Source organism: Trichosurus vulpecula, chromosome 4 (genome assembly GCF_011100635.1).
Source record: "Trichosurus vulpecula isolate mTriVul1 chromosome 4, mTriVul1.pri, whole genome shotgun sequence".
Taxonomy (NCBI): Eukaryota; Metazoa; Chordata; class Mammalia; order Diprotodontia; family Phalangeridae; genus Trichosurus; species Trichosurus vulpecula.
The window spans coordinates 11706257-11728159 of NC_050576.1; the positions used below are offsets into that span (position 1 = coordinate 11706257).

Sequence of the window (21903 nt, forward strand, 5' to 3'; positions counted from 1 at the left end):
AATCCACAGTTTGCCAATGATGAGGCTTGGCTCAGCGCCCAGCCCCTGAGACAGGTCCCCAAGAGGATCTTCCGCGCCCCAGGGTGGGCAAAACATTTGGAGACAGCTCCAGAAAAAAACCCAATCGAGACTGGGGGTGGGGTAGAGGCTGCAACACCTTAAATAACCGTGGAGAGCCTTCCACGGGGATCAGCTGGGTTCTCTTTCTCCAGGCTGTGCACCCCCTAAACCACTTGCGCCCAACCCAAAGTGCTGCAGACCTTTCTTTGGGCCTGGTTTGGGTGCCAGGGAGCGCACTGGGCACGGGCTCTGCAGCCGAGCGGGGGAGGGAGAAGAGGCGGGAGGGAGAGAGCCTCGGGGGCAAGGGAGCCTGGGCCAAAGCTGCTGCTAAGCCCGGCGCCGCCACCACCGCTCCGCCCGTCTGTCCGTGCGCCCCGCCTCCCCGAGAGCTAGGCGGAGCCGGGGACCCGGAGGAGCGGGAGGAGAGGTCGGAGCAGTCTCTGGTCGCCCAGAGACACAGAGTCCCTCGGCAGCTGCTGCGGCGAGAGGTGAGCGGGGCCACACTGGGCAGGGGTACACAGTGAACACCCTCGGGGCCAGCGGAGCGCAGGGGGCGGCACAGGGCATGGATCTGGGGGGCGGCGGCGCCGCCGAATCCTGGGGCGGAGGAGAGATGGAAGGAGGGAGGGAAAGAAGGAAGGAAGGCAGGAAGGCAGGCAGGCATGAGTGTCCCGGAGGGCGGAGACTGGCTTCGCGCACCAAGCGCCCCAAGACCAGGGCCAGGAGAGGGCGTGCGTGCGCCCTGGGCGCGGGAGCTGGGGAGGGGGCGCTTGGCCCTGGGCTTAGAGCCTGGGAGGGGGGCTCAGGCCTGGGGAGGGGGGGGGCCCTCCGTCCCCAGCCGGGTGTGCCTGGTTTGGGGGATGGGGAGGGGAAGGAGAAACGCTGCCCTACCCCTGCCCGATTCGTCTGCCCTGGGCGCGTCCTCCACGAGGATGCCCCCTAACCCCAGGCTAGGGCAACGGTCGAGGGATTCGGTGCGAGCAGGGCGCTGCCTTTCCTCTCGGGGTTGAGGGGAGACCACTTTGCGGTAGAGAGAGATTGGCGTAGAGCGCCTCTGGGGAGTGCCACGCCCCTCTCGCTTTCTCGACCCCCTTCCCGCAGTCCCCCCTCCCCAGCTGGGAAGGAGTGTACCCAGGCATAGCGGGCACCCGGCTTGAGCATCTGGGGATAGAGACCCGGCGAGCCAGAGCCCAGGCTGGCGTGGGAAAAGCGAGGCCTGGGGAAGTGGGGGTGGTGGTAAAGGCCAGCCACGGACACCGGAACCCAGGACTTCCCACGCACCGCGGGATCAGATCGGAGACGGGGGTGGGGGTGGGGGTAGGCCACGCGTGTTCTCTCCGACCATATGGAGACGTTGGAGTGGAGAAAACCCGTCTTGACTTCTTTCCTTCTAAATAGGAAGTCTGGCCAGAGGTTCTGGGAGGAGTGGGTAGTGGATGGACCACGGAAGCTTTCAATTTCGATAAGGAAAATTTCCCCAAGCTGGCTCGGGCTGCCGTAGTTCACTGCCTGGCCCTCCTGCCTTACGCTGAGCCTCGCAGTGTGTTCCTGCCCGGGAAGCTTTACCCAAATCATTCATAAAATTCTCCCAAGGACGAGAGGGAAGTGTTGGTTTTAGTTGAGATTTTGCCGAGTGAAACTTCAGACGTTTCCCCAGCTGAGAGGTGGAATTGACGAGGCCTGGCCCGGCCCGGGCCTTCCTCGGAGGGGCTCCTCTGTCAGTGGCTACACGCACAAGATCATTTGGGGCTAGCTTTGGGAGGCCGCTTTTTTGTTCTTTTTTTTCCCCTTTACATTCCCTGTTTTTGTTAAATGGCCCTCTCGGCCGTGGGAAAGAAACTTGGAATTTGTTGGAGTGTCAAACGTGTGAGTTGGATAAACTTTTTAGGATCAGCTTCCTTCCCATCATTTACTCCTTTCTCCCCACCTCCTGCCTTTGGGGACGGGGTGTTTACATTTCCTGGCACAGTTAGAACCCAGGCTGAATATACTGTCTATAATGAATCTTTTTGGAGGTTGCCAGAAGGCCAGATCTCAACGGGTGTCTTTGCTCTCCTACCCCCTCCACTCTTACCTTAAAAGAGCACTTTTTTTGGCCCTGGGTTTAAAAGGTGCATTAGACTCTTACAGTCCCCTCTTCAAAATACCTGCCTGCTCTTGGAGCAAGTGTTAATCATGATTCCTGGGAAAGAGCTCATTCATCCGAGCCAGGTAGAAAGGCCTGGTGACGGAGAGGGAGAGAGAGAGGAAGGGGGGAGGGGGAGGGAGGGAGAGAGAGAGTGTGAGCGTGTGTGTATGTGTGTATGTATGTGCCCATGTATGTGCCCGTGCCCCCACACATTGGAGGATTCATCTGCTATCTGGAAACCAATCAGTCAATCATTAAAACCAGGCATAAAAGCTATAAGACAGGTCTATCAAAACAATAGAATTGATATCCCCCCCCCCCCCCAGCCTCCCAGGAGTGAAGGAAAAAGGGAAGAAAATGAAAATCATGGGCTGGTGGGTGTCATTTACCCAATCATTTTTTCAGACCAATAAAGAAAATCTGGTACATTGGAATGAAGACAGTATTTAATGTCTGAGGACTTGGCTTTGAGGCCAGCTGCTACTACTCATGTCATATGACCTTGGGCTAGTCACATCAGTCAATAAGCATTAATTAAGCACCTACTATGTGCTAAGGGCTGGGGATACAGAGAAGGTAAAAACAATTCCACCTAATGGGGAGACATCGTGTCAACAGCTGTGCACAAATAAGCTATATATGGAGTAAATTGGAGATAATCAACAGAAGCATCAGGATTAAAAGGGGATTGGGAAAGAATTTTTGCAGGAGGTGAGATTTTAGCTGGGGCTTATTCGCCTTCCCTCCCCCCACCCTCCCAGCCTGGGTGGCATCCTCAACTCCCCACTGTCTCTCCCCGCCACATCCAATCTGTTGCCAAGGCCTGTTGATTTCACCTTTGCACCATTTCTCCATTGTGCTCCTTCCCTCCTCCGATACTGCCACCACTCTGATGCAGGCCCTCATTACATCATGCCTGGGCTATTGTAACAGCCGCCTGGTGGGTCTGCCTGCCTGAAATCCCTCCCCACTCCAGTTCATTCTCCAGTCAGCCACCAAATGATTTCCCAAAGCAGAGGTCCTATCCCGTCACCCCCATACTCAGTTAACTCCAGCGTCTCCTACTCGTCTCCAGAATCAAATCCCTGATCCTCTGGTGTTCAGAGCCTTCATGACCTGCCTCCTCCTCCCTTTCCAGTCCTTATCCACATTTCCCTGTGACACGTTCTCTGATCAGTTCCACTGGCCTCTTGGCTGCCTCATGAACAGACTCTCCATCTCTCGGCGCCTGCTGTTTTCTCTGGCCATCTCCTATGCCTAAAAGGTTCTCCTGCCTCATTGCCCCCTGGCCCCTTCCATGGCTTCCTTTAAATCCCACCGGTGTCTATAGGAACCCTTCCCCAACCCCTCCTAACTCCAGTTGTTTTCTCTCCCTTTTATCTTCTCTTTTTCCTATTTCTCTGAAGCTTGGTGGTATATATTTGGTTGCCCAATGGTCTCCGCCATCACACTGAGGGCAGGGACTGTCTTTTGCCTCTTTTTTTATCCCCAGTGCTTAGCACAGTGCCTGGCACATAATAGGTGCTTAATAAATGTATATTGATGGATGACTTGAAAGAAACCAGGGAATGCAGAAGGCAGAGAGGAGTAGGCTGAGAATTCCACACGTGGGGAGGGACAGCTAGAGAAAATGATGCCAGGAGCTGAGAGATGGAGTTTCCTGACCTCCAAAAAGAAGGTGTCGTGCTAGAGTCTATCCAGGCTTGTGTATTCAGGACTGGAAGGGACCATCCGGTCAAACTCTGTCATTTTTCAGAGGAAGCAGCTGAGACCTGCAGAGACACCATTCGTGTCTGGAGCTAGATTTGAATCCAGAACTTCGTGACTCCCAGTCCTTTGTCCATGCCGATGAGGTTCCTTCCAGCTCTAAATCTGTGCTTCTAGAGGCTGTGCTAACACTGGTGCTTGTGTTCATAAAAATCAGATGACTTTGGATGAGTCACTCCCGGCCTCAGTTTCTTCATCAGATAAAATGGATGTGATACTGAGAATGAGCTTTGTGAGACCCCAGTGAGGTGCGATACAGCGTCAGGCGCTTTGCAGACTCGAGGGTGCTGCATCGGTGTCTGGTCATCATTACTGTCTGTTGTTTTTATTAACCCATTGTGACTGAATTTAAGGCTTCAGTTTTGTGTGTGATGGCTTTTTTATTCTATCTAATTCCTATCTGAATGAATGAATTAAAACGTTTTTGTTAAGCACTTATATGGACCAGGTACTGTGCTAAAGGCTGGGGATAAAAAGATAGAAAAAGAGGCATTCCCTGTCCTCAGGGAGCTTATACTCTAATGGGGGGAAAGGGAGTTTTCTCTGAGGAGGCTGAACGTTGGGTAAGTCAGTGGGGGCAGGTGGAAGGTGAGTGGCCTGTGTGGGTGGCTGGATGGCAGAGGAAGGATGGCTGCCCATTGCTTTTCTGGACATCACCATGGTCCCAGTGCCATTTCAGTGTTGCCTCCTATTACTGCTGAGTGTTGGGAGACAACAAAAAGAGGCACTTATTAAGCTCTGACTGTGTACCAGGCCCTGAGGATGCCAAGGAAGGCCAGAGCTCTGTCCCCGCCCTCAAGGAACTCCCATCCAAATAACTACTGATTAAGTAGAAAATCAGCTCAGAGGCAGTGGGTAGGAAGGGGAAAGAAAGATGCATTTGTAAGGGAGAGAAGGAAAGATCTCCTGAAGAAGGTGGAATTTCAGCTGAGTCTTAAGGGCAACCAGGATGGACCATTTTAGGTATAGGGGTTGGGATGGGAAGAGCCGAGGCAAAGCCGGGGAGATGGAGATAGTGATGGAGTGATAGAGTGGCCTGTGGGAGGGTCAGCAAATAGGCCAGTGGTACCACCCTCTTTTTGTGAAAGGATCTGAATAAGAAGGAAGGCGCCAAGAAGTGAAGAGCTTTAAATGACAAACTGAAGATTTGATAGCTGATCTTGAGATAATAGGCTAGACACAGGCTCTATGTTAGGCTTCAGATTGTATCCCCAGGGCCCGGCATGGTCCTGGACATGTAGTTGGTGCTTAATAAATGCTTGTTAATTCAAGTTATTCAGTATATAGAAATCCAATGAGGTCTTTGATACTGCCCAGTAAAAGACTTGAGGACATAATTGGGAATATTAGGGGCTTCTTTTCTTTCTCTGTTCAAAAATAAAACTTCAGTCTTCACATTCAGAATTAGATGATTTACAGGCTGGGGTTTATAGTGCTCTTTGAAAGGTCCCCGCTCTGTCCAGTTTCCTTATGTTTGTTTAATCCGATCTCATGAAGCTCCGATGGAATAAACAGATTAGGGAAGCCAATACTCTTGGGGCAGGACGTGATCCCTGATGGTAAACCTGGTGGGAAGTGAGAGCTTGGCTAAATCATGCCCCCAAGTGTCTCAGACTGTCCTCGTCCACCCTAGTGGCAGGCTCCAGATTGGGGGGCGAGGTTCCCCTCTGAACCTAACCCGGATTGCCTGAAACAACAGTTTTCAATTTCTGGAGCTGGTGCCGATGCCAGATACATTTGCATGATGGCCTGTTGGCATCCCCGTGCCATTGCAGTACTGCAAGGAATAGAGTTCTGCCTCATTGTCCATTGAGTCTGGAGATGGCTTTTCAGCGAAGACAATAGAGGACCATTTCATAAAGTGTTATCTTTCCAATTTAAAAGGTAATTCCCAGATGAGAATATCTCTTGAAACAATTGTGTTCATTAGCACAGACCTTGGGGATCTAGGAAAGGAAGTAGGTCAGGTCCCAAAGAAATAAGTTTTGACTAGGTAAAAGTGTGACCAGTACCACCCTTGTGGCTACCACTGCCCTCACGGGTGTATTTAATCATGGCGGCACTTTAGAAAAAGGGTGGGGAGGGAGAGGCAGGATGGCCCAAGGATAGAATGCCAGCCTGGGAGATCTAATTCTGCCTCTGATGTTTACTGGCTATCTGACTATGGGCACATCTCAGTTCTGCTATTTTGTTTTGTTTTTTTTCTGGTTAACTGTATGGCACTGGACTTGGAGTGAGAAAGACCCGGTCGAAAGCCTGCTTCACACACTTACTGGCAGTGTGACCTCATGCCTCAGTTTCCTTATCTGTCAAAATGAGGAGGTGTCACCTGATGGCCCCTCAATCTATGATCCTCTGATCTTAGGCCCTCTCTGAACCTCAGTCTGCTCTCTCTAAAATGAGAGGTTTGTCTCAGATGACCTTGAAGGGCCCTTGGAGCCTTAATTTATGATCCTAAACTCAGTCTTCAGTTACCTTACATGGTTAATGAAGTCAACTCAGTGTGGAAGAGGATTCTAGGAAATACTTACAGGGGAGGAAACTGAGGCTCACAGTGCTCTAGAGGTTTGTCTGGAATGCAGCGGCTTTTCTAGCTGCCGACCCTTCATTTGCGTTACTTCCAGAAATGTTGAGACATTTGTTTAAAAGAGCCATTTTAAAACTGCTGGGGGACTTCTCTGTCATCCTAATTAATTCCAGTCTGAGAAAGGAAGTAGTGGCTTTGGGTACTTTATGAATGATTCCTAAGTGTCCAATACTATTCACAGGGACTCCCTGGGGATGCAAACAGGAATTTAATTAGCTGTAGACTCCTAGAATATTAGCAGTGGCCCAGACTTAAGAGACAGGCCAACCTCTCATTCTTCAGAGGAACAGAGTGGGGCCCAGAGAGTTAGAGGGAGAGGCAGAATTCGAACCCAGTGCTTCTGCCTGCCATTGCACCCAAGTTCCTTCCACTGCATCATGAGGAGAGTGGCTATTTGTTGTTACTACATCTGGGTTTCCCGGGATGCATGTGATGCCTGAATGGCTGTTCCAGAGATGTATTTTTAAAGGCAAGAGGGGAAAACTTAACAAGCTACTTTGTGTTGGGAATTTTTATCTCCTGTTTGTCTAACGGATTGTTTTAATATTTTAATGGACTGAGAAGTTAACTGGTACCTACGATACTCAAGCCTGGTTTCATTTCTTGTTAGAAATGAGGGGAAGTATATCAAACTGTTGCCTACCATTTTCAGAAGAGCAGAGGGAAGGAGGGAGAAATCTTGTAAAAATGAATGCAGAAATTTTTCATGTCATGGGGGAAAAGTAAAATACTGTTTTTTAAAAAAGAAAAGAAATGGGGCAGGGAATAGAAACCAGATAGAAATTTGTTTATCAGTTACGTGCAGCAGTTTTTGGAGAGAATTTACTGCTTGAGATCTGGAAGCCAGGGAGGCAGAAGAATCCTATGGTTAAGGATAGTGTTTGGGTTTTAATAATGATAACAAAAGATATATCACACCTGCTATGTTCCAGGTACTGTGCTAAGCTCTTCATAATGATTGATCCTCACGACAACCCTGGGAGGCAGGTGCTATCATCATCCCCTTTGTGCAGATGAGGAAACTGAGGCAGACAGAGGTTGGGTGACTTGCCCAGGGTCACCCAGCTACTAAGTGTGTGAAAGGCAGATTTGAACTCGGGTCTTCCCAACTCCAAGCCCATCACTCTACCCACTGCACCACCTGCCTGCCCTATTTTTAATTCTATTTTTGTTGATGTGGTTTGACAATATCTTTTGTTTTTTATATCACCTTAATTTCCAAATATGCCTCGCCCCTTCCCTGTCTACTAAGAAGAACACAAGAGACCTCAGTCATGTCTGCTGGCAGATGCAGCATTCCACATGCACAGGCCTCCACCTCCTCCGCCATGGGAAGGGCCTCCGTTTTCTGCCTCTTCGCTAAGGCCAGGTTTCTTGCTCATAACTCCATAACGTTGGGTGACGCGTCTCCCATCCCCCTACCCCTCTTACCATGTATCTTATTCTAGCCACTGTCTCTATTGTTTTCCTGGTTTTACTTCCATTTGCATCTGTTCAAATAAGTTTTCCCAGGCTTCCCTGTGTTTATTATACGTTATGGTGTATTAATATTCACTTATATTCATGTTGAGACATTCCTTGATCGATCGGCATCTTATTTTTCTCCAGTTCTTGGCTGCCGCAAATACGAAAGTAGTCCTATCGCGAATATGTTGGTGAATATGGATTCTTTCTTTCTGCCTCTGGCTTCCTTTGGGTTGTTTTTTTGCCTAACGGTGGGCTCTCTGGGTCATAAGGTATGGACAGTTATGTCTCATTTTTAACAAAATTCCAGAATTTATTTCCAAAATAGGTCAACTCAACAGTTCCACCAACAGTGTATGTGTGTGGGAGAGGATTGTTAAACGCTGGAATAGAATGCAAGGTCCTGGTAATGTGTGTGTGTGTGTGTGTGTGTGTGTGTGTGTGTGTGTGCACGCGAGCGCGTGTGTGCAGCTTGAGCACATGTATATGCCTGTAATGAACTACAAGCTCTTTAAATCCCTTAATTTCCCTTACCTGGGGATTTTTCAAAGCTCCTTCAGCCCTCACGTCCCCACTTACTCAGAGTATTGACAAAGGGACTGCCTGCTCTCTTGACACTATTTCTGGAACTTGGAGACAGGCCCTTAAAATTCTCAGCTGAGCTAAGGGTTCTCACACCAAACATCGAGAATGAGAAGCATCCTCCCTTGTCCTTCCTTGGAAAAAAGGGAGTGTGATGGGCAGATGAGGTCGAGAAAGGCCTGGACATCTCACCCCAGAGAGGCTGCATCCAGCTGGGTTCTCCTCTGCCCTTTGCTTCCCCATCTCTTCAGAGACATGTCCAACGTCCCTGAGATGCATCATTTCTCACGTCAAGCTTTATGGGGTAGCTTAAAAGCTCCTAAACCATCAGGGTCTGGTTGCCACCCATTCACAAGCAAGATTTTTGTCCTGTGCCTTTCGGGCAGGCTGCTGCAAAGTGTTCCTGGCCAAATTAATTTGAAAGAACCATGGTGGGGTGGGGCAGGGCTCAGGGGGCGTAAGGCTGCCAGCTCATTAAAAAGCTTTCCGTAGACTATTAAAGAGAGGTACCTTTGAGACTTTTTGCAACATAGAGCAAGGGAACTTAAGGACTCCATTTCATGAAAAGCCAAGCATGGTTTGTCATTAGCACGTTTGCTGATTGAGATGTTGGGTGGCACTGTAAGTGGCCACCAGAGTCTCTTTTCTGTCTCAGACTCGTACCAGCAGTGTGACCCAGAGTAGGTCCCCTGAGAAAACAGATCTCACTCCTGGCCCATTACTGTGTCCCATTATATCAGGGGTTCTTAAACTGGGTTCCTGATGGTCCATGAACTTGGATGGCGGGGAGGAGGGGCATTACATCTTTATTTTCATCAACCTCTAACCTAAATTGAGCATTTCTTCAAATATTTAGAAGCATTTTTCTAAGGAGAGTTCTGTGGGCTCCCCCGGGCGGCCAGAGGGGTTCCTGACCCTCCAAAGGTGAAGAATCCCACCTTGTGCCCTACTGCCTCTTGTGAGCTAGAGTCCTTCTCTTCCCTTGAGATGGCCGCTCACACCTGCCTTCCGCTCAAAGACTTTCCTGATCCCCGCCCCAACTCCCCATGCCTCCCTCTCAAGCTGCCAGTGTTTAACTACTTTGAATCTATTTGTATTTATTCACGTTATATTGAGGCCATACATGGTCTGTATGTACTTGTCTCATAGGCTCCTTGTGAATAGGGATCGGGTCATTCTTTGTACTTTTATCCCCTGGCACATTCGTAATAAATACTGGTTGCTGGATGAATTGTTGGTTGATTTAAGGCTGTCTCTAGAATATAAGTGAACAAGCATCTCTCTGGCATAGGCTGGATACCGTCCTGCCGTTAGGAAGGGGTTTCAAATTCTGCCTTGCTCTGCCTCATGTGAACCAAAGGACTGGATTCACTGGCCTGTAAGTCCTCCGTTCTAGCTCTCTCTCTTTGGTCTTTTGAGCTCTCTTTGACCTAAAAGTCTCTCTTGGTCTTGTTGTCCCAGCAAATGGAAGCTCACCTGCTGCCAGGCAGTGTCTTGAGGGTGGATTGTGGGAAGTGGTGTTGTGTTTCAGTAGCGTCTGAGGTTTAGACTAACTAGTGTTGGTTCTTAACCACCATCCCTCCCTTCCTCCTCCTGGCCAACAAGAAAAGAAGCAAGTTGGAGTCTATCAGCGTGATAATCGTTTCTCCCTTGTGAACAGTATGGACGTTGCCCTTGGCAGAGTTCCGGCGCGGCGCAGCCTTTGTTTGGTTAGTAAGAGGACTTAGGTTGATTCCTGACAATCCTACTTGTCTGCCGGACTTGGTAGTCCTTGGTGTCCAAGTCCTCTTCCTCTCCTCCGTCAAGCTAGGAGGTTGGAGCTGAGGATCTACACATGTCCTTCCAGCTCTAAATCTGTGACCTTCCCTTTTTCATCCTTTCCTTAGAGGCAGGAAGGATAGAGACTGCTTAGGAAGAAAGAGGCCTTGTGGTTGGATCCTTTAGTGGCTGATGTTCACTCGTGGCCAAGCACTCATCTTGGATTTGGGATCCTGCAGCATCTATGTTCCTGATATTTGGGGTTCACTGTAAGAGTGACACAGGCTTGGACACCCCCTTCCCCCAGAAGAAGGTGAGCGATGGGGGAAGGTCAGGAATTTTCAGACCTTTGCCACGTCTGAATTCACACAGGAATAAGGCAGGTCAGCGGGAACCAAGCAAGGAAAGGGTTAGGGAGCCTTGGATGGACCAGAGGTCAGTGTTCTAGGTGCTTAATAAATGCTTTTCAGTTCATTGAATGGAAACCACCTCATACAGTCCCTGGCAAATCCAGTAGGCCAGTCAGTCAACAGGAACGTGAGCTCGTTGAGGGGTTTTTCCCTTTTATCCCCGGTGCTTAGCACAATGCCCAACACATACTAAGTGCTTAATAAATGTTTGTTGACTGACTAATTTGTTACTGATGGTGGGGGCTATAGTAGCTAACCTTTTTCTAATATTTTAAGGGTTGCAAAGTGCTTTGCACTATGGGCCCGTTTGACCCTCACGACACAAACAAGATACTCCATATCCTGACTCTGGGCATACCCTCTGCCTGTCCCCAGGGCCTGGAATGTTCTTTTTATTCATCTCTGCTTCTTGCTTTCCTTCAAGCCCCACATAACGTACTACCTTCTACATGAAGCCTTTCCCAACCCCTCTTAATTCTAGTCCCTTTCCTCTTAAAATTTACCCATTCTTCCTATGTGCTTTTTTGAGTGTCTCAGAGGAGATAATAATAAATAGCTTATATTTGTAAAATAACTTTCTCTTTATTATTTCCTTAGCTTGTTTTTACTTCTTTGTTTACTGATCATCTCCCCCGTTAGATTGTGAGCTCCTTGAGGGCAGGGACTGCCCTTTGTCTCTCTTTGTATCCCTAGCATTTAGCACAGTGTCTGGCATACAGCAGCTGTTTTAATAAGTACTTACTGACTTGAGGTAGGCACTAAGCCCTTAATATTTGACAGACGCTGCCCCAGCTCTGGGGATACAAAGGCAAATACAGAAATAGATAAACTTTACAGACATACAGCTACATTTGCTTAAGGATTAGCCATAGAATCCCTTTTAAATAACAAGCTTCCCTATAGGATTTAATATGAAATTTCTATTCAGTACAATAGTGTGTCAGAATCACTAAGGAGAAGGATGGAGGCTAGTTCTGTGATTAGATTGGCGTAGGAAACTTCCTCCCTGGTGAGAAAACTCTGTCTATGATGCATCTTCTTTGCATCTCACCGGCTTCAGAAGTTGCTTAGATGCAAACTTATACAGGTCATGCAGCTAGTAAGTAGTAACCAGCTGGGTGGTGCAATGAATAGTCCTGGGACTGGAGTCAAGAAGACTCGAATTCAAATCTAGCTTCAGACGCTTCCTAGCTTTGTCACCCTGGGCAAGTCGCTTTTCCTTTGTTTGTCTTGGTTTCCTCAGCTATGAATTGGGGGTAATAATAAACACCTGCTTCCCAGGGTTGTTGTGAGGATCAAATGAGATCACATTTATACAGCGCTTATTAGCACAGGGCCGAGCACATACTAGGTGCTTTATAAATGCTTATTCCCTTTCCCTCCCAAGTGTCAGAGGCCAGGTTTGAACTCGGGTCTCCCTGATTCCAGGCCCAGCACTCCGGCCATTGTACTACTTAGTTTTTTTCCTCCTAGAAAGGGAAAACACAGCTCCCTGCACCCAAGGAGTTTGCACATCTAATATAGGAGATAACATGCAAGCTACTATGTACTCTAAGATTTAGATAGTTTAAGTGGGAGGAAATCTTAGAGGGAAGGTATCAGCAGCAATAAGGATCTGCAAAGGCCTCTTGTGGAAGAGGGGATTTGAACTGAGTCTCGAAGGAAGCCAGGGAAGGCCAAAGGCCTAGGAAACAGCTAGTCAAAATGCATAGAGCCCATTTAGTGTTTGAGGGACAGCCTGGAGGTCAGGGTCACTGGATTGAACAGGAAGTATGGAGAAGTAAGGTTTAAGAAGGCTGGAAATGTAGGAGGGGGCCAGGCTATAAAGGGCTTGGAATGCAAGAGTAGTTTGTGTTTGATCTTGAAGGAGATAGGAAGCCACTGGAGTTTATAGGGTAGGAAGGTGACATGATCAGAACTGTTTTTTAGGAAAATCACTTTGGTGGCTAAATGGAGGGAAGGACTGAAGCAGGAAGACAGATCCCCAGCTGCTGTTGCAGTAATCCAGGCATGAGGTGATAAAGGCCTACACCAGGGTGGGGGCCTGTCAGAGGAGAGAAGGGGACATATTGGAGAAGTGCTGCAGAGCTGAAATGGATGAAAGATGGTGCAGAGGTGAAAGCCACAAGAAATGGTGCAGAGGTGAAATGCACAAGAAATGGTGCAGAGGTGAAATTGATGAGAGATGGTGCTGAGGTGAATTCCACAAGAGACGGTGCAGAGGTAAAATTGAGAGTTGATGCAGAGGTGAGGTCTACAACAGATGTTGCCGAGGTGAAATCCACAAGAGATAGTGCAGAAGTGAAATGGATAAGAGAGCTTACAAAGGTGAAAGCCACAAGAGATGTTGGGGAAGTGAACACTACAAGATACAAAGGCGGAAATTACTTGAGGTGAAATGCATGGGCCTGTCAACAGCTTGGATATTGGTGGGGGGAGATAGTGAGGAATCCAAGATGACTCCTAGGTTGTGAACCTGAGGAACTAGAAGGGTGGTGATGCCCTCTCTAGCTGTGGAGAAGATAGGGAGAGCCAAAGGCAATTAACTGTGATCTTGAGCAAGTTACTTAATCTCTTCAGGCCTCCGTTTCTTCATCTATAAAGTGAGATCATAACAGCAGCACTGCCCACTTCATATGGTTGTCCTAAGGAAAGTGGTGTGTCAATTTTAAAGCACTGTATGAATATGAATAGTTGGTAACATTATCATATGAGGCAGCTGGCATTTGCTGTCCTTGTATCTGTGTGGCCCAGCCTCAATGCAAACATAGCGGATTTCATCGGACTGTTCTTCCGGATTAAGTCATTTTTGAACAGAGCTTCTCAAGAATGTTCTAATACAAACTCAGATAAGAATGTAATCAATATTCTAAGATGAAACTGAAGAAAAATAGCAGGATTGCCAAAAGATGTGTCACTGCTGAATCCAGAGGAGGAGAACGTTGGGTCTGATGCCAGGTGTTAATGTATGATTTATAAATAGGTTTCATACAAGAGTATTAAACTGGCCATTTTCCAAAGCCATCACCATGATCACCTTCAAGACCAGAATTTTTTTCTCGAGAATGAGAAAATATAATTATAAATAAACTTTGATTAATTTTGCAGTAAAACGTGTCCATGCTGATTTCTTCAAAGACATCTCTTCTCTCTAGTTTCTCCCAATGCACAAGTCTTCTCTGCGGATAGTGCACATAACATGTTAAATAATTCAATTAATCAAACTTTTATTAAGTATCTAGTGTATGTCAGGCATTGTTAGTTTATAGAGATACAAAGTCAAAAATAAACAATCCTTGCCTTCAAGAAGCTTGCATCCTTCTGGGAGGAGTTTGTGGAGGGGGAGAGGAGCAGTAGGACAATGTGTACACAGATATGTAGATGTATACAGAGTAATTTCAGGTGGCGTCTGACTTGTCCTTTGGAAAAAGCTAGAGATGCTGAGAGACAGATGAGTGAGTGCATTCCAGGCATGGAAACCTGAAAGTACAGAGACAGAAAGGCAGGCGATGAAATGTTGTCTGGGGAAGAGCCAGCAGACCATTTTCATTGGACCAGAAAGTATATGAAGGGGACTAAAATGAAATAAAAATAGAAAAGTTGGTGGGAGTCACCTCGTAGGAGATTCATTCACGTTCCAGCCTGAAGATTTTTCCCCCTATATTCTACAGATATTCAAGTAGGGGAGTGACATGGTCAGATATACGTCTTGGTGGCTATGGGGAGCATGGACTGGAGGCAGGAAGGCCAGTTAGGAGGTTGTAGTAATAGGTCAAATGAGATGATACAAGAGGAGAGAACAGGAGAGGTGTGAGAGATGCTGTTACAATTAAAACCAACAGGACTTGGCAACTTATTGATTAAAGGGGTTGAGGGAGAGAGGAGAGTTAGGGCTCGTACCACAGCTCTTCTGTCCTTTCTCCCCCTAAATTTGATTTCAAGAAAATACTGCTTTTTGGATTTTTAAAAATTTAAATGACCTGCTTCATTTCTAACCTGGGCCAGGTCACCGCTCTTTAGGCAGCCTGGTGACCTCCTGCTCACCAGGGCTCATCATATTGGTGCTGAGCTATTGCTGTTCAGACGATTCCTACTGTTCATGATTCCATTGGGGGGTTTTCTTGGCAAGGATAGTGGAGTGGTTTGCAATTTTTTCCTTCCCCAGATCAGTTTACAGATGAGGAAACGGAGACAAACAAGGTTAAGTGACTTGCACAGTGTTGTACTGGGTATTTGTTTGTTTGTTAAGTGTTTGTAAGTATAGGTAAGTGTTCGAGGGCAGATTTGAACTCAGGTCTTCCAGACTCCAAGTTTGGCGCACTGCACTATGGCACCACCTAGCCGCCCTACTGGAGCTTCAAATTCCTGAGCTCGAAACTCACCAGCCAGTGCCTCCCCAGCAGAAGAGATTTCAGGCAGGCACTGTGCCTAGCTTCTCACCAGGTTGTTGCCAAGGCCAGAGTGATAGTGAAAAGGAAAACACCATTTAAAGTTAATCTTCAGACCACAAAGTTGCCATCGAGGGACTTTTTCTTACTTTGCTGAAATGAGTTGTGTGTTCTCTTGTACCATGGTGTTCCCATCTGCTCCTAGGGTGTTGTATTAATGCAAAATTACCTTTTTTAATGAGCTTCATCAAAGGAGAAATGAGTCATGGCCAGGCAGGTAGATGCTTTAAGGCAGCCTCATGAAACTTTTTCAGAAATTCTCTTAGTGAATTATCTTAACAAAAACTGACCATAGCCTTAATGGACCAGCAGTAGTGGACTCAGTGATGTATCTCTGTGGTTGGAAGCTAGAATGTTGTTCTTCAAGGCTTTGACAGATCTGACCTTCCATCTGGGTAGGCATTCCCTATGCCAAACCTGACCTTCATGAGTAGTCGTAGTAAAACCAATTCATCGCCCTCTGGGTGCCCATTTGGAGCTCGGGGGTTCTCAGATAGTGGCTCCAGGGCCTTCTGCTGGGCTGTGCCCAACGTTCTTCAAGGGCCTCATAGGATCTGCCATCAGCCATTAGAGCCTTCAGGCATCCCGTGCTGATGATCACCAAGCTGGACCACGGAGAAAGGATGAGACATACACCTTCCTTTTGTTGAAGAGACAGGGGGCAATAAGTGTGAGATGATGATAGTCACCAGCACTTACACGGTGGTTTAAGGTTGGCAAAACACTCTACAAATGTTGCCTCGTTTGATACTCACAGGAACCCTGGGAGGTGGGTGCTCTTATTATCCCCGTTTTGCAGGTGAAGAAACTGAGGCAGACAGAGGTTAAAGGACTTTCCTAGGGTCACACAGCCAGTGGGTATTGGGGGGCAGGATTCGAACTTAGGTCTTTCTGACTCCAAGTCTGGGTCTCTCTCCACCGCCCCACCTTGTAGTATATGCTGTCAGACGCAGCTGATGTGTTGGTGGACTCTCTTTTCTTCTAACTTTGTTGTAAGGGATGGCTTCCTGAACAGGGAAGAGGGGGAGGAAAGGACTCAGAAATGGAAGCAAAAATCATCGGAGCTAAAACCCCATCTCAGGGTCAAGCAGAGCAGCGTTGTTAGCGGTCATTCGCTGGAGAAGTCTAAGGGTGAAAAAGAAGCTGTTTGGCGGTACCACTGGGAGACTGAGGACCAGAAAGTGCAGAAAGAGGAGCAGAGACAGAATTTGAACCTGGGTCCTCTGCCCCCAAATCCAGGATTCTTTTCATTGTGCCTTCCAGCCTGGCTGGGAACCCCACTAGAGTTAACTGCTCAGAAGGCAGCTGTGCTCTGCCCAGACTAGAGGTGCCCGCCTTAGAAAGCAGGGCTAAGAGGATAATACTGGCATGGCCTTTGGCCAGAAACAACATGTTGACATGAACCTTGATGAAGAGTCAGATGTTGTCATCAGAGTCATTTTTAAATGGAAATTCAACTAAAGCATGTATTTTTAAAATAGAAATTGAAATGATTTTGAAACTAATTCATGTTGAATTCCAATAGCAATCTCTTTCTTTTTAATGCATCTAAACACTCAGGTCTCCCCATCCTTTACAAAAAAAAACAAAATCCTCTTCAGTTGATTGGCGTCATGCTTCGAGCGGTTCCCTCCTGGCTCTCCTACCTGGCACTGCGGAACACTTAGCCTCCTCCCTCCTGCTGCCTCTGCTGCCCGCCCCCTCCCCACCTCTCAGTGCCTGCCAGTCTGGCTCCTGCCCCTGCCCTTTGACCAAACACGCTGCCTCTCGGGGTTACCCGTCAGCTCTCCTCTCTCTGCCAAATGCTCCGGCCTTTTGTCTGCCCTCTTTCTGTCTGAGCTGCGGCTCTTGGCGACACTGACCACTCCCTCCTCACTGACATTCTTTCTTCTCTTGGTTTCCATGACGCTGTTCTCTCCTACCTGTCTGAGCGCTCCATTTCAGTCTCTTTTAGTGGATATTACCCCTAGCCCACCCCCGAAGTACAAGTGTACCCCAAGGCTCAGTCATGGGTTCTCTCTCTCTTGTCTTCCTCCCTCCCTTTCCCTCTCCTCTCCCTCCTCCTTCTCCCTCCCTCTCTCTGTGCCTCCCTCTCTCTTTCTTTTTCCCTCCCTCCTTCTCCTTTTCCTTTTCCTTCTCCCTCTCCTCTTCCTTGGGGAGCTCATGTGCTCTGATAGATTCAATTGTCACCTCTCTAATCCCAGACCTGTATATCCAGCGCTGATCCTACATAGCCATGTTTAAGGAGAAGATATGTAAAGATTTACGATTGCTGTCTTCAGTGTGGAAGGGCTGTCCTGTGGAGGTGGGATTGTACTGAGTCTGCTTGGTACCCTGGGGTGGAAGCAAGGTGTGCCAGGGTCAAAGAGATCCCTTCAACTTGGGTCAGAAAAAATGCCCTGAGAATTAGAACTGTCCCAAAGGAGAAGGAGCTGTGCCATCACTGGAGGTCTTGAATCATGTGCTAGACCGTAGTCGTCTGCTGTTTTATCACCTGACTTCAGTTGGGTCCCAGATTAGACTCAGGGGCTGCTGAGGTCCTTCCCTTCCAACTCTCCGATTCTGGCCTTCTAATCTCTTTGCTGATCTCTAGCCCCTCCTGATAATCTCACCGTTGGACCCTGCAAGCTCCACAAGCTCCATCCAGAACCCCTTCCCTCTCTCTCCCAACACTGGAGCTCCACACGCTCCATCCACAACCCCTTCCCCCTCTCCCCCAACACTGGAGCTCCACACGCTCCATCCACAACCCCTTCCCCCTCTCCCCCAACACTGGAGCTCCACACGCTCCATCCACAACCCCTTCCCCCTCTCCCCCGACACTGGAGCTCCACGTGCTCCATCCACAACCCCTTCCCCCTCTCCCCCATCACTGGAGCTCCACACGCTCCATCCACAACCCCTTCCCTCTCTCTCCTGACACTGGAGCTCCACACGCTCCATCCACAACCCCTTCCCCCTCTCCCCCAACACTGGAGCTCCACATGCTCCATCTACAACCCCTTCCCCCTCTCCCCCAACACTGGAGCTCCACATGCTCCATCCACAACCCCTTCCCCCTCTCCCCCAACACTGGAGCTCCACATGCTCCATCTACAACCCCTTCCCCCTCTCCCCCAACACTGGAGCTCCACGTGCTCCATCCACAACCCCTTCCCCCTCTCCCCCAACACTGGAGCTCCACATGCTCCATCTACAACCCCTTCCCCCTCTCTCCCAACACTGGAGCTCCTCCCCTCTTTCCTTTTTCCATTGAGGACATTATCCTTGGTGTTGATGATGACAGCTGACAGTTACATAGCACTTACCAAGTGCCAGGCACTGTGCTAAGTGCTTACAATTATCATCCATTGTGATTCTCACAACAACCCCGTGAAGTAGATGCTATTATTATCCCCAGTTGTGGGTGAGGAAAATGAAGCCAACAGAGGTTAAGCGACTTGCCCAGGGTCACACAGCTAGGAGGTGTCCAAGGTGAGATTTGAACTCAACTTTTTCTGACTCCAGGCCCAGCCCTCTAGCCACTATGGTGCTTCCTAGCTGCCTGTTCTTCTAGCTCTCCAGGTTTATAATCTCCAAGCCCACCCTAGACTCTTTCTTCTCCTTCACTCTCTAAGTCCCACCAGCAGCTAAGTCTCATTTGTTCTGCCTGCCTGTTATCTGCCCCCTTATCTCTATCACACGGTCACTGCCTCAGTCCCAGTCTCTTGAGACTCGCTATCAATGTGTGGGGAATGGTCTTCTCATTGGTGTCCTTGCTCTCAGGCTCCCTCCTTTTCACTCTGTCCTCCTCCACCCAAAATAATCTCTCAAGGCCAGTTCTGGCCATGTCACTCCCCTACCCAAGAATCTTCACTTACCTGTACATCCGTGTAATGTGCTCTCTCTACCTGGAATGCACTTGCTCCCCCGCATCTCTGCCTCCTACCTTCCCCATCCTCCTTCAGGGGGCCACCTTCCCTGGTCCCTCCAGCAACACTTCCTCCAGTATTCCCAGGGCACTTTGTCCAATGGCCCAAGCCCCTTCTCCATAATGCCTCTTCTGATGCCCTGACTATTAAGACTTTCCTTGCGTAGCTAATTGGGGTTGAACTGCCTGGTACTTCTATTGCATCAGTCCTATAACTTTGTTATCATAGCTGATAGAATGGAAGCTCCTCCAGAAGAGAGCTTTATTCGTTCTTTGTTTTTGTAGCTCTTTCCACCCCATCCCACCCCGCCCCTGGCCCCCAACCCCTCCATCTCTAAATCCATCATCCTGTGATTCTGTAGGAAATACTTAAAAATATCTGTTGATTGAAACCTAAATTGTCTCTCTCACCGGGTTGTTGTGTGAACCAAATAAGATCGTATCTGTAAGTCTCTTCATAAAGTGCAAAAACATTATATATAAATGTGAGTTACAACTTTGTAAGTGTATCAAATAGTACACAAATGTATGAGGTTTTATGAGTTTGAAGCATATGCAAAGGGTTATATTCCTGGCCTTCGGTACGTCTGTCTGAAAAAAGATCTGGGGGTCAAAGTGGTTTGGAAGCTCGTAGCTTGATGTGGCAGACAGAAACCGCTAATGCAGTTTTAGGTCATATTAAGAGGGGCGTTGCTTCCAGAACTAGGGAGTTGATTGTACCGTTCTTTGCCCTTTTCAGACCACATATGGAGTACCACGTTCAAGTCTCAGCCTCACAGGTTAGTGAGAACATTGACAAACCAGAGACTGGATGAGGATGGGCCTCTAGTCTAGCTTCTTGGAGGATTAATGGAAGGAGCTGGAGAGCTTTAGCTGAGGAGGAGAATCTGAGGGGGAACAAGGAACCTTGAGCATCCCAAGTCTGTCATGAAGAAGAGGGTTTAGACTTAGGTTGCTCGGCTCCGGAAGGCACAGCTTAGAGCGGCTGGTTCCAAGAGGCAGATTTCAGGTCCATGTTGAGGAAAATCTCCCAGTCGGTTCTGGACTGGGTTTCCCAGGAGCCTTTGAGCAGATTGTCAGATAGGCCATAGAGGGGATGCTGGTTCAGGTGTGGTTTGGCCTCCAAAGGCCCTCCTGACTCTCAGATTCTCTGATCTGAGTTCACTTCAGGCCTAGGACGTTATACCAGAGAAAAGAAGCTGCTGCCTGGATCCTCTCAGACACATCTCCCTGGAGAGCCGGGGTGGGGAGAAATCTGGTGCAATTCTATTCCTTGTGGAGATGACCCAGATTATAAAAGCCATCTCTGACCATGCCCTAGGTCTTCCAGTTTTCCCAGAAGCTGGGCCAACTGGACAAGCAGGTACCTTGGTGTGTGCAGTGTGAGAGCCCTAAAGGCACACCCAGCCTCCCCACCCACAGACACCCTCACAACATGTTTATTATCACTCTCCATCACCAGAGGTGATGAGTAACTCCAGAAAGCAGAAAGTGAGGAATGGGAGAGGCAGGGGGCCTAAAGGAAGTCTGGGCAGAGGTGAGAAATGCACAGGGAGGGGGCGATGGGCTTACAAGAACAGCTTTTGTAAGTGGAGTCAGTGCGACGCCTTGGGGAGGTCACCAGAACCGGCTGCTCTCCCTGCTTCTGCCCGCTAGCCGTGTGGCCTGGGCCGAGTGACGCCCTTCCTTCTCTGGGCCTCATCTTCTTCGCCTGTGAAATGAGGAGACTGGAATGGGTGGTCTTGTAAAGTCCATTTCAGCTCTAGGCGAATGCAAGTGATGGGGGATGGCAGAAGGAGGGCTAGAGAGGAGACAGCCCCAGCTTGAAAGGCCAAGAGAGCCTAAGCTCCCTTCCAGTTCTGCGATGATTCTAGAATTCTGAGAGAGTTGTTATGAAGACAATGTCATAAGTAATCTTGGCACCATTTTTATTTTATTCAATTCAAAAGTCATTTATTAAGCTCATGATAGCAGCTAATGTATAGTGCTGACTGTGTCAGGCCCTGTGCTAAGCCCTGGGGATACAAAGAAAGGCAAAAGACAGTCCTCAAGGAGCTCCCAGTCTAATGGGAAAGACAACAAGCACAAGTTCTCTACAGGAAAACTAGGAAATAATCAACAGAGGGAAGGCTCTTATTAGAATGAAGAGGGACCAGGGAAGGCTTCCTCCAGAAGGTGGGATTTTAGTGAGGACTTGAAGAAAGCTCGGAAGATGAGGAGGTAGAAACAGGACAAGTAGAATTCCAGGCACGGGAGACAGCCAGAGGAAGTTACCAGAGCCACGGAGGCTGGTATCACTAAGTCATAGAGTATATGGAAAGGAGTAAGGCATAAGAAGACTGGAAAGGTAGGAGAGGGGCCAGATATCAAATGGCCTCAAATGCCAAGCAGAGGATTTTAGATTTGGTTCTGGAGTTAATAAGGCTGAGAATTTTTAATTCACTCCATGGGAAGAAGAACCGATTGAAGATTTTCAAGTAGGGGCAGTAGGTGGTTGGATCTGTGTTTTAGGAATATTACGTTGGCAGGTTGGTGGTGAATGGGAAAAAGTCAGAGCAGCCAATTCAGCGGCTGTTTCATAGTCCAACTGAGAAGGGATGAGGTTCTGAGCTGGAGTAAAGTCTGTGGATATGAAGAGAAGGGGCCAGATGGGAGAGGCACTGTAGGCATACAGTGAGAAGACTTGGTACTTGGGTGGATGGAGGTGGAGGAGCCAAGCATCACTCAGGTGACTGGGCTGTGGTGGTACCATCAGTAGAAACAGCAAAGTCTGGAAAGAAGGATGGATT

General features: G+C 48.4%; 1 protein-coding gene across 1 annotated transcript in view; it reads left to right on the top strand.

Moving 5' to 3' along the window:
- Positions 1–470: 470 nt before the first annotated feature.
- Positions 471–21903, top strand: part of GNG12 (G protein subunit gamma 12) — a 149043-nt gene continuing 127610 nt past the window's right edge. The window contains exon 1 of the mRNA XM_036754527.1: positions 471–548. The gene's annotated coding sequence lies outside the window, so the exon portion shown is untranslated. The remainder of the gene's footprint in view (positions 549–21903) is intronic.